This window comes from Lygodium microphyllum, chromosome 26 (genome assembly GCF_053477565.2).
Source record: "Lygodium microphyllum isolate KBCC chromosome 26, Lygodium_microphyllum_v1.1.10, whole genome shotgun sequence".
Taxonomy (NCBI): Eukaryota; Viridiplantae; Streptophyta; class Polypodiopsida; order Schizaeales; family Lygodiaceae; genus Lygodium; species Lygodium microphyllum.
In genome coordinates, this window is record NC_141160.1 from 13,020,945 (window position 1) to 13,034,738 (window position 13,794).

At 37.8% G+C, this 13,794-nt stretch overlaps 1 pseudogene; it reads right to left on the bottom strand.

Annotated features, from left to right (window-relative positions):
• Nucleotides 1-319: 319 nt before the first annotated feature.
• LOC148013000 (2-methoxy-6-polyprenyl-1,4-benzoquinol methylase, mitochondrial pseudogene) overlaps nt 320-13,794 on the bottom strand; it is a 31,516-nt pseudogene continuing 18,041 nt past the window's right edge.

The following is a 13,794-nucleotide window of genomic DNA, read 5'->3' on the forward strand; positions in this document are numbered from 1 at the left end:
CAGCCTTAATGAGGTCAAGCTTGAAACTTTACATTTTTGGTAGGATTTGTTACATCCAATATGGGAAGCAAATCCACTAACGGAAAACAAGATCCATGATGGAAAATTTTTACAAAACATTTTGTTTGTAGCATCAGAAAGTATCTTCTTCTTCATGCATCTTTGGCATTCTTTGAATTTTTTCTTTGTCTTCGTGCTCTTTTCCTTGGTTATACTCTTTGTCCCTTTTGTTGGTGCATGGTACTTGACATTTTTCTCCAGTCTTCTTGTTAACATGTCATGTTGGCATGCTGTCTTTCAAGTCCTCAATCTGTGAAGCCTAGTCTACCTTTATGGTGATAGGCCTTGCCCTAGTCCAATCCACTCTATTTTGTGAGATAGTTGCATCTTTCAATGTTTCATCCTTATCAATATGGGTCACATTCCTTATGTCAAATGCAATCGTATATCCATCCATACTATTATCTTGAAAACTAAGAGCTTCTGTGTCTCCTTCTACCCACACTAATGATTGTGCATCCCCAAGTCCTCTCTCTTGAGCCCTCTTTTTCCCAACATCATTGAGCATAGCTGGATTGATATCACATACAAAGACTCATGTATCATCCTTTGCCTCTACATCAGAAGATTGGGCAGGTATGCCCATATGTTCATGAGAATGTATTGCTTCTAGAACACGAAATGCAACATCACATATGCCACTAGCCACATCCAGATTGCTACATACCGAGAACTGGCGATAGTTTTGACACTAATCTATCTTTCCAAAGATGATGCAGCCCCGTACTCATGATATCATTCAGAAGGTCATTGTTGGAAGCCATACTTTTGCCAACATCACCAACGAGCCTTTCTTTCTCCTCCTTTGGCACTTCTCTGAACCCAAAGCTAGCTGTGTGAGCCTGTGATGATTCAGTGCGCTTAGTATCACTCTCCTTCTGCAACAGTGCGCTAGAGCCAAGAGTAGCTGCTAGGTAATGGAAGGATCTCTTGTTTTTTATGAATGCACCCACAAGCTTGAGCTTTTCCTATAGTATCTTGCCGCCACCATCGTCATCACGCATCACTGCATCTTGCTCAACACGTAAAGTTTTATGCCAGTAACGGACCTCCTAAAGGGCTGGGTTGCCGAGGAGCTTGTCCAAGAAGGGAAGCCTGACTTGGAGCGTCTATTAGGGTGGTTTACAATTTGTGTAGAAGGCCAGCACGTATATCTGCAGATCGACAAGCAAAAGCGCACTCAGATCGCAGACAGACCCCTATTCCCTGAAAAATCTGGGACGATCATAGTGCCGAATATGGCACTAACCCTAGATAATAATGATAGTGGGAATGATGGTGGGAGGAAGAAGATGAGCATCATCTCTCCCTTCTCTCTTTTCAGTCTATGTCAGAGACAAAAGTAGATCCCTAGACCAAGCTGTCCTCCTTGCTCAGCTCCTCCAATGAGAACCTCAAACCAAGTTTCTTGAGTAGCACCTCCTTCCTTGAGCTCCTTCAAATTGTACAAGAGAATGGATGTGTGGATGGATTGAAGAAAATGAGATGGAAATAGGATGTGGACTTGTACAAGGAGAAGAGTGAAAAAGGGACAAATTGTAGAGCTTGCAAAGAAGAAGAAATCGCACTACTAGCTTAGCTCAGCCATGGCTCTGATACCATGTTAAGAAACATGGATCTAGAGCTATGCTAGCTATGGAAAACAGAGGTTATAAACATAAAACATGATTGAGATAAATAATTATAACTCAAGTGAATTAGGTTCCAAGATAGATTAACTTGGACTCATAAACACAATCTTGAGTGCCATTGAATGATTGTACTATTGCATTGAAATGAGTGTCAACAAGTACATGCCTTTATAGCTTTTTTGATAGTACCACTCTCCTTAGTGTGCATATGGGATTTTGGACATCTCTTCATAGAGCATACATCATATGTCTATCTTCCATACAAGCCTCTTGTGGGCAAGCCTCTTTTGGGCACACATCCAGCCTCTATGGGCATTCATGTTAAGCATCATTTGCTATTCTCAACAAAACATTTGGATACCAACACTTTCATTGATGTAAGCTACCCATGAAACTGAACTAGTTAAGACCAATTCCAAATATCTACATAAGTTTCAAAGTTAGTTCTTACATTTTCTCCTACTATTGTGGTGAGACGAACACTATTACTTGCCACTTGACTAGTCATGCTTTGCTTGACCAAAAGCTTTGTTAGACAACTTTCCTTACCAAGTACTTTGAACTTTTCATGCAAAAGGCCATGGAAGTGGATCAAAACAATTAGCAAAGAGGCAACAGAGAAAGAATAACATGTCGAATTCACCTAATTTTAGGTGCTTGTTTGCTACCTATTTTTGTCTATTTGCCTCTTGTCTTGGGCCTACTTGTGGCTGGCCAAGTTTTTGATATTGTAAAGGTATGGATATAGAGCAAGAGAAGGAGATAAGTAGCTTGAATATACCATAAGTGCTAGGCTAAGTTGTAGAGGTTGTGGGCTCCATGAACACATTGAAATCTAGTGCCTTTTGCTATCCGCATGTGCTGCTCTACTATACTTCAATCCCTCACTTTCTCCTCCCTATCTCTTCTTTTGAATGTTTCTTAGCTTTTTTCCATCAAATACTCTTAAGATTCACTAATTAATATGAGTTAACCGTGCATTTCAATCATTCTAATATTTCATTAAATCATTCCTTTGTTCTATGATAATGATTTGTGTCCTAATGGTCTTGTACTTACTAATACAATATCCAAACTTAAAGAAGAAAATTTTCTATTCCAAATTTGCAAACACAAGTTGTTGAGCTAAGTGTACAACAATTGGGACATTGGATGAGATTTTATTGCTTTAGAAGCTATAACTCACTTCAGTGACAATCTTTGACCTTGTCTTCTCAAGAGTCCACTCTAACTAACCATGCATCCTTCTCTCTATCCCAAGAAAGTAAGGAGGACTAGAGCAAACTCACCTACCTTACCTTATTGTGTTTGATGTCTCAAAGGCTTGAGAATAGTTCCATGACCCAAGCAACATGATCCAATGCCAAAGCTCCTCTATATCCAGCACCACACATATCAATGAGTTGAGAAACTAATAGAGAAGAGAAGAAAAGCAAGAACACAATGTAGGGATCTACCTTCTCTCACTCCCTTTCTCAACACACTTCTCACACCACTCTCTCACTAACTCTCAACAATGAAGGCAAGGTGATAGAATAGAAGAAGAGAATAGAAAGCTTTAAAATTTGCACTAACAAAGCTTCTTCGGCATGGATTCACCAAAAGGGTAAATACTCAGGAGGTTCACTATGTATATCATTTATATAATGTGCGTTCATGGCTTATTTATAAATATCATAATCTGTAAATTTTTCTTAAATAAAACACAATCCTTTTTTATTCAAGATGTGAGTAACCAATATATGACACCCTTCCTTATGTAAAAATAAAAATAAAAATGGGGTTTTAGAAACCCCTTATTTTGAACTCACATTATATATACATATGTTTATGAGTGACCCCCCCAAGGGTAAATACAACTGAGACCTCTCACCCTTATATAGACTATGATTAGGATTAGCATTAGGTCACTTCTCACCCTTATATAGACTATGAACAATCTTTTGTAAAAATCTTGCAAGCCAACTTGTGCTTTCCCTAATGTGTGTATCTAAGTTATGTGTGCAGTGATTTGTGCTTGTATAAGTGCAATTGGATGGGTCAAGAACTCCAAGTGAGCCTAAAGTATTGTCCCACACTTGAGGACCCAATTGGCAAAGAGTTATTGTGTGGTCCAAAGCTCAAGGTGATAGGTCATCCAAGTAAGCATGGATATCTTGCCTTTGATGTGCCGTGAGACAATGTGGTGAGGAAAGGCAAGGGGGTTAGAGATGGAGCTAGCCATCCAAAGCCACTTAAGGACCGCTATTACAGTGAAATGTGAGGACACCTAACTAATCATGGAGCTTTTCCTTTATTTTCTTTTCTTCCCCCTTTCTCTTTTTTTGGGGTTTTATATTTTCTTTATTTTTTGTAAATGATATAAAGGATTCACTCCTTAGGGGTGGCTACAAGGTGAGTAAAAGACACCCTTTGCTCAAGAGATATGGCTTAAGAAAGGTTTGAAGTTGAATGGAAAACTTTGGGTAGAATTGATGTGTATATTGGGCAAACGTGTTATCCACCATATCCTCAACAAGGCTACGTAATAGGATGAAAATATTATAGCTCAATTATGAAGCCTTGCTATGGCAATTTAGTCAATATCTATGTTGATGTCAAAGAACAAAGGTGGAAGTCCCTCCTCATAGGGAGTTGATGGCTGCTATAAGAGCTTGATAATGAGATGGAGATAATTGAAAGTAATTATGAATCTTAGAGGAAACTATTAAAAGATGGCTGCAGATCTCACAATTGGAAGTGATAGATTTTACTCTCATGCAAAGCATTCACATTGGGAATTTTGGGATCTTATATCTGCTACGTTTCTCAGCATCATAGTCTCTTCCATTCCTTTTTGGATAGGGGAAATAGAGCACATCTTCCCTCCTATAATTGCAGTAGCAAAAGGCCAAATAGGTCAGCTCATCTACTTTGAGGATAGGAAATCTCCATTTTGGTTGGAGCTTCCACACCTCTTATAGTTTCCTAGTGAGGTAATCTCTTAGTTTTTTTCATTGGGGACCTTACAAGCTACCTTTAGGGCCGACCTATCTTGTTTCTCCAATCATTTCTTGGCTATGTCCTCTCCCAATTTGATGATCTTCTAGACTATGCTGAGAAGCAAGGGCCTCTTGAAGTTGGCTTCTTGGTAAATGTTGAAATAAGAAATCATGGTGTCATCCTTCATGTGCTTCCCATGATAGCTCCTAATGGGCTCATCTAGATATTCTCTTTGTGCTTCTACTCCCTACAAGTCAATTGGATACTTTGCCACCTTTTGTGTGGAAGCCCAAAGGATGTGGAGCACTCTTCAGCTTCATGTGCCATGTCAGGTGTTGTTGTGGTTCTTAAGATTTTGTTGCAAATACCTCCTCTAGTTCATCAAATTTTGAGGGTCCATATTCAAAAAGAGGTGCCATGACCTCAAGAGGAAATACTACAATGGGGTCTTTAGCCAATGACTCATGCTACATGTCATCTAGCTCAATGGATTCTGGGTATGCTAGTCCTACATCTCTTAATTCCTAATCATCATAGCCCATGTCATGCAATTGATCAATTATAGTTGGGCTACATCATCTATGATTCTACAGGACATAGTGCAAATGGCTTGTTGATAGAGTCCTTTCTCTAGTATAATGATTGTGCATGTTTATAGGTTTTTGCATGAGGCTTGAACTGGCATTCCTTATGAAGAAAATGTGTTAAGTCCATAAGTAGTTGCTATAGATTTTTCTCATAAGCTTTATTAGGTCTCACCTCAACTTGATTGATTGCAATAGTCATACTCATCCCAATTGTCTCTTGTAGTCTCATGAAGGCTACCTTCATCGTTGCTTAAGTTTAATGAGTTTTTGCCAACTCCCTTGTAAGAGCTATTGTCCTTTCCTTTTGCTTCCCTAGTTGGACCATGAGATTTGCAATTTGGGCACAGTTAATCTCTTTCTTTTTTATCATATCCTCAATTTCTTGCAACTTATCTCCCATCCCCTCCATCTCCTTATTTTTCTTTGCAATTTCGGTCTCTAGATCATGTAGTTGTTGGGCTAAGTGACTAAAAAATTACGGTAGAGTTATTCTCTCTTCCTCGTTCTTATTTTGCATTTCTATCCTCTCACTCATTGCTCACTCCTTATTAATTTTTAACTCGTCACACAAGATTTCTAATGTATTAAGACCCCTTAGACTTATAAGTGTCCTTCTTTTGAATTCTTTTGGACTAGTTGAAGTCTCCATAAATTGTTGCTTTTCTGTACTCAAGGTGACTATAATATCTTCATTTGTTTGCTCCTTTTCAAATCATTGATCATGGCATGGCATGGTTTGTAGAGTGTTTATGAGCATTTGAAAATCTCTTAGACCAATCATTGATTGTTCTTTTATGGCCTTCCCCTTTCCCTTCTTAAAGGCTTTTTTGCTCCTAAGAATTTCTTTATCAACTTTCTATGAATTTTAGGCTTCCTTTCTTCTCATTGAATCTCTATGAATTTTAGTCTTCCTTTCTTCTCATGTCTTCTTCGGATGATTCCCTTATGGTTGTGACCATGTCCTTCTTCTCCTTTTGGAGAGCTTCCTTCATGTGTTGTGCACCCTTTAGAGACTTTGAATGGATGTGCATAACTCTTTTTGGTATTTTCATTTCTCTCTTTCTAGGTCATCTTCTTAAGTGACTACTTGGTGCCTGGCTCCTCTTCCTCTCATGCTCTTTTATCCTTCATTTGTGCCGCCTTTTCTACTATTAGGGTCACTTGCAATGACTCCAACATTCCTAAGGCTATAGTGATGACCTTAGTTGGAGCATCACCACAGTTGAATATGTAGAACTTGGCCTCAATAGTGATGAGATTCTCTTCACAAATTTTGCAACGAGTCTCTACAAATTTTGCAAATAATGAAGAATAGCAAACTTCCTAGCTTGCAAGTGTAACAAGTAAATGACTAGGTAAGATGTCATAGAAGCACACAAAAAAAATCAAAAGAAAATAGGAAAAGATTATATGCGAAGAAAATCCTAAGACAACTAGACCAAGGTGAAGAAGAGGCTAGGGTGGACAGCCCCACCAATTGTAAAAGTTGTGGTTATATTCCAAAAGTTCACTAAGAAAGAAAACACAATATCAAGGGTTGTAGTAATTTTAGATTTTCTTTCAATTGGAGATGAAAAACCTCAATACTTGCACACATCTTTTTTCTGCTCAAGGATGATGAGAGCATTGATAGAAGTTAATTTATTTTTTCCTTTTAGCCCATGGAAGAAACTTTGGCATGAGTCTTACATGCCATGAAAGATAGAAAGACTTCAAAAATTTTAAACTTTAGAATATCATAAGAAAGCGGAGAGTATATTACTTAAGTGATTAAAGGGCCACTTTACATAAGCTTTAAGGGTGTTCTTTTCATGCTTTAGAGAAGGGGGCTCATTGGACATGAAGAGAGAGAATCATGGTAAAATCTAGCACCCTTAAGGCTATCCATGATTGTAAGGAACAAGGGAAGATAAAAAGTATAACAATGCTTTTGAGTTTGCAAGGCAAGAGAAATGCTGAAACACAAGCTAATTTTGTGTTTAAAACACATGGAGAGAACTTGTATAAGTGATGCATAGATCTATGAGAGGCAACAAACCTTGACATATTTTGGAACTACCTAAGTGACGATTCACTACTAAGTCCTCTCTAGGATAGGGCATCATTGTTGTAAACAACTTTTACTTACAATTTAATGATCATAGAAAGCTTGTTTGAAGAAGAATCATAGACTATTTGATATTTACATGTATGTATGTTGTCACAAAGGTTTGTGCACGGAATTGAAGTAATTTTGTGAGCCAAATTCATTGTAGAAAATGGTATATTGAAAGTCTTGGGGTTGTTCTACTTTACAAGTATTCGAAGGTTAGATTTTTGTACATAGAAGCATTATTTCTTATTTACATGCATCCTCTTTGATGATTATTGATTCCAAATTTTTTTATGTTGTAACCATGATAAAAAATGGTATGCATAGGCAATGTACATATCTAGATTATGAACCTTGAAAGCTCTTATTTCTTTGGATCATACACCCTGAATCTTTGAAATATACCTACACCTCCCTTCTCTTTACCTTGAAGATACTTCCCCTTTTGCTAGACTTTTTGTTTAGGGACTCTATGTACTCTGACACTATGCACTTTGTCCTACAACAACAAAGATGTGGGGGAGGGCAAGAGGAAAATCAACAACACTACCTTACCAACTTATTTTTACATGTGCAGCTATAGGAGGTTTCTTTTTAATCATTTTGGTAATTTATTTTATCATTTATTGTGCTTTTCATGTAATTTATTTAAAACTTTAAAGAAGAATCTACATGAATAAACAAAAACTTACTTTGGTTTTCCATTGATATATTTGTGTTTAGTTTCTTTCTAAGCACTTGTATTCACTGCCCAAGTCTACATTGTCATGGGATTTTTGAGATAGAGCCTGAAAGTAGGATGTGCTTTGTCTTGTGGAAGAGTTCATGCTTTTTCTACAGAATGATAAGTGGCAGACTTCTTAGTCATAGTGGACTTCTCTAACTTTCTCATTGTCCTAATAATAATAGTTAGTTAGCAGAGTCTTGGAAGTTAATGGCCATGTGGCTTTGAGTAGTGGTTAGTAGTAATTTAACTAACTTGTTTTATGGGGTATGTGGTGGACAATGAAGCGTGAGATCAAGAAGACAATTTAACATAGATTTAGGGACACCAATAGGACTAATTGGGTGGCTATTTTCTAATAGGGCCACCACAAAGTTGAAGCTAATGGCATGCTAACTAGGAGAGGATACAAGGAAAAGGTGGGGGAAAGAGCTTAAAAAAGTAAGTGGGCTAGAGGCTCATGCATTGGACAGGAGGGAGGAGAGTATTGGGACTATTTTGAATAGGGAAAAATAGGGAAAGATATGGCAACAATATATTCTTGAAGATATTCATCTCTTACAAGGTCTTTGAGGCAATCTCTCACTTGATGCTTGGTCCTGAACATTGGTAGAGCCTTCCTTGATCGTCAAAGAGGAGTTTTGATGAGTTTATGCTCTTCATGTGGACTATTTTGGGCTATGAATAATAGTCAATAATAGGGCAACAAGCTAAAAATGGACATTTGATGCTCAAATAGGAGTCCTCTTGAGTTTTACCACATAGGATAGACAACAAAAATGCTCCCATGGTCGAAAGCCTTCACCAGTTGAGATTGATGGGATTAGCAAGATATAGGAGGTATGCTCCAATGTATCAAAACTTAGGAGATTTTTGGGTGCATGCATCTTCTATTTGATATGGATTTCATGTACATGGTAGAAAGTCTTTATCAGTTATTAAGTAAGGGGCAAAAGTTTCATTAGGGAATGCAACATACAAAGTCCACTCAAAAGCTAAAGAAGTTGAATTCTACACCAACTTTGAAGAAGGTAGATTATTCGAATGGAAGGACTATCATCCTCACTGTTGATATGAGCCCTATTGGTATCGGATTTTCTTACTAAAAATGATGAAATTATATCAAGGACTAATTGTACAACTATTTTATATGAACTAAATATAATATTGCAAGGAGGATTTTCTTGCTAAAAATGATGCAATTATAACAAGGACTAATTGTACAACTATTTTATATGCAAGCACATGTGTAAAAATGTTTATACTGCTATCATGAATGTTAGAATAGTAATAAATTCAACAAGTACAACAAGTACACTATTTGGGAATGTTTTTATCACAATAAATTCAGTAGCAAAGAAGAAGCTTTTAGCCATAGAAAAAGTAGGTATAGCAAGAATAAAATATCATAGGTGTTATGTTTTAGCTAGAAAGGTGTTTCTAGAAGAGGAATATGAAGGGAAATGGCTGAGAAGAATATGCCAATATCTTAGCACTATTTCAAAGAGGGAATAATGGTTGGGAGAGGATTTCAAGAGGATTAAGAGAAAGGCATATGGTTTCTTTTTTATGGATGGATATTAATGGAAGCATACTAAGAAGAGGAGGAGAGCTCCACTACAATTTCTTGAAGTTCAAGCCACATAGGTACATGTTATGTGGAAGTTCCATGAAAGCTTGTGGGATGGTCATAGAGGTGTGTGGGGCACCTTTGAGAAAATTAAAGAAAGACATTGGTGGTAGGAGATGTATGGAGATATTTCTCACTTTGTGGAATCTTGTGCTACCTATCAAATGTATTCATTATCACTAAGGCATCAAGATGGGCAGCAACCACCTTATCTATTGTCTCTTCAATTTAAATGGGCAGTGTATCTAGGTACTATGCCTATAGGTTTATGGAAAATATGTGGTACCTCCGTGCTTGCTAGTGAAGACTTGATGGATCAAGTTAAAGGGTAAGCACTTAGGACAAAGACTACTCAGGTAATGTGTACATATCTCTTGGAAGAGACCTTTTCTTAGTATGGGTGTGTTAGCAAAATTCCAATAAATAAGGGTGAATTGGATGTAGATGAAGCATGGAAGTTCTTCTCTTCCTTGGGGATAAAGCTAGCTCTTACTTTAGCTTATAATATGGAAGGCAATGGCAAAAGTGAACGTGGACATCCACCTATTAATAAGGCCTTAGCCAAGTCATGTGGAGGAAAGATGAAAAAGTGGCCATGGTTGCTCCCATATGCTTTGTGGGATGAAAGAACAACTCATAATTCTATCACAAGATATATGCTAGCTAAATTGATATAGGTCAAAAGCCCATCATGCCAATAGAAAAGATGGCTGTTATACAGAGTGTGATACCTTGAGAAGAGGGGTTGAATAGGTAGGAGTTGTTTGGTTTACGAATAAGGTAGTTGGAAAGAAGGCCATGAGACATAAGGACATTAGTGGAGAAGTTAAAGGCACTGAGGTTTCACAACAAGAAATGGTATGATAAGAGACATAGACTCTGACCAAGATCCATACGTAAAGGTGATTGGGTGTATATTTATAATAGCAGCTTGGAAAATCAACATAGTCCTAGTCTTAGAAAATGTTTAAGTGCGGTGGTTTAGTCTATACGTGGTATGACATGCATTTGACAATACTAATATCCACTTGCTGAAGTCGATAAAACAACATTGCACATTCTTAGCTGATAAATGGATTGATCTCTTTAAGCGAAGGGAGTCTACAACATATGAATTCAATGAGCTGGATACATGTATTCACCTTGATAGTGTGGAAAAAGAGGAAGAGGATGACATGGATATGGATGAGAAAGACTCAGAATCTACTAAACACTAATACTTTGGCATATGCCAAAGGATGTGTAGGTTCACAAACCTAAGCAAACAAAATGGTTGTAAGAGATTATAATGGAAATGCAAGGTAGATTTGAACATATTGAATTTTTTCTAAATTAAAATCAAATTAATGGTAATTGATGTATCCGAACTGGGATTTGGTACTTGGAGAAGGCCCCTACAAAGTTTGGTTGTCATCTAGGTTCATATGCAAAAGTTGCACGGTTGGAAAGGGCCATGTCTGTTGGGATTGCATGCTATAAAGAACAAATGTAGGATGTGCAAAAAGTTTTAGGAAATGATACCTTCAGAATTTGTTCAAAAAAGGTTTATATTGTGAGTGGGACTACATATTTTTTTAAAAAAAGCTTGGCAATTGGAGTTATGGTTTTGAAGATTCAAGTAAGTTTCTGCATGGCGGTCCTATAGAATAGTTTTCCATAATCAAGGAGAGATTGAGTTTGATGGATGTAATCTATTGTATGCAACACATGCTTCAATAGAGTTTCATAAGGCTAACATGTGGCTACCCTGAACATGGAAAAGGATCAAGATATGTAGAAAGAGAAATGCAGAAGAGGTCTATCCATTAGTGCACTTGGTAAAAGATCAGTAGATTGACAGAGATAAGGAAGAGGAAGTCACAAACCTTGAACATGTAGTTGAAGATAAGTTAACATATAAACTTGGGATGCTAGGTGGATTTCTAGGGATTGGAATGTTACATGTGCTATCATTGTTAGGGATGGATGTTGATGGATACATACACGATGGGATGCATGTGCTCTTGACGCCTTACGATCCACATGGAAGTAGTTGGACTCGCAACATAAAGATGACATGTGTTTGGGTTTTTGATCCCAATGGGCTACTTGTGTTTGGGCTTTTGATCCCGATGGGCTACGTGTCTGGCACCTTCAGAGGATGTGCAGGTTTGGAGGGGGTTGGATGTCATGATATTTTTGGCATAAAGTGTGAAAGTGGGATATGCTTGGTCTTGTGAAAGAGTTTGTGCTTTGTTTATAGAATGGTAAGCGGCAGACTTCTTAGTTGGTCATTTTCTCTAACTTGCACATTTCTCTCATTATAGGAGTTAGTCAAGTGGAGTCTTGGGAGTTAGTGATCATGTAGCTTTGAGTAGTGATTAGTAGTCACTTAAGTTACTTGTTTTGTGGGCTATGTGGTGGAGAATGAAGCATGAGATTAAGAAGACCACCTAGCGAAAATTTAGGGGTGCCAATGGAACTATTTGGGTATCTACTGTCCAATGTGGCCATATAAAGGTGAAGGCGATGGCATGCTAACAAGGAGACCACATAAGGGAAAGGTGGGGGAAAGAGCCAAAAAAAGTAAGTGGGCTGGAGGATTGTGCATTGGAGAGGAGGAAGGAGAGTATTGGGACTATTTTGAATAGAGAAAAATAGGGGAAGATAGGGCAGCAAGTTGTCCTTGAAGTTATTCATATCTTATAAGGTCTTTGAGGCAAATTTTCACTGATTCTTAACCCCGAACATGAGGGGAGTCTTCCTTAATAATCAAAAAGGAGTTTTGATGGGTTTATGATCTTCATGTGGACTATTTTGGGCTATGAATAACAATCAAGAATAGGGAAAAAAGCTGAAAATTGTGATTTGATGCTCAAATAGGGCTTCTCTTGAGTTTTGCTACTTGATTCTTGATCTCTACCTCTGGTATACATATAGACAACAAAGATAGAGTTTCTCTTGGATTTGGGGTAGCATCTATACCATGTTTTTTTATTGCAATAAAATTGTAATTACAAGATTAAAGTGCTTCTAAAGGCTCGTAGAGGGTATTTATAGGGATGCATGCATTTTGATTTATGTATGTTGTCTATGGCATTTATTTGCACATCAAGAACGCCCAATCTAAAAGTAGAAAAGAGTGTCTATATTGTTAGGTCACATTTCTATCTAGTAATATAATCAAATTGTAGACTAGATGAATATATAGATGCATGCCCTTTGATGCAAAATTTAGCATGGACATAGACGTGTTTATAAGTTTTTTAATGGTGTAAAAAACATCTCTATACTTGCATGCACACACACACACACACACATGCACACGCACACGCACCCACACCCACCCCCACGCACGCACACGCACACACACACACAAGAGAGAGAGAGAGAGAGAGAGAGAGAGAGAGAGAGAGAGAGAGAGAGAGAGAGAGAGAGAGAGAGAGAGAGAGAGAGAGAGAGAGAGAGAGAGAGAGAGAGAGAGAGAGAGAGAGAGAGAGAGAGAGAGAGAGAGAGAGAGAGAGAGAGGAGTTGCAATGAAAGTAGAGGGCACATCTTCCATTCAAGCCTCTACAAGTAAGTTAAGCTTTTGATGTTTGCTATTGAATCTCTCTTTCTTATTATGTAGAAGTGTATGAACAATGCCATCACCATAAGGGTTTGTGTAAAAGGAACTTAGTAATTTCCATTTTTGTAAACATGATTGGTTCTCTTGGAGTGTGATTGTGGGAAAGTGTATAAATACATACGTTACTATAGGTATTCTTTGTATTAACATAGTGGCATGTGATTTTACTATTATTTATAATTGGAGTGGCATTGTATCATGCTAGTGACCAATGAAGGTGCATTATCTCCATCATTCTAGTGTCATGCTAGTGAGTAATGAATATGCATTATCTCCATCATTCCATCCATTGCATGGAACAAATTTGTAATCTAGGGAGATGACTCCCTCATGAGTGCAGCATACAGCGTCCGTTCAGCGCATTAGTGGTATCAGAGCAGAGTTGAGATCAAGAGCTTCCAATCGCTACCCATCTTGTGTGAAGGTGGAGCTCCTGGAACGATCGGGCTCTATGGTCAATCTCGTCGCGAACCGTGGATAC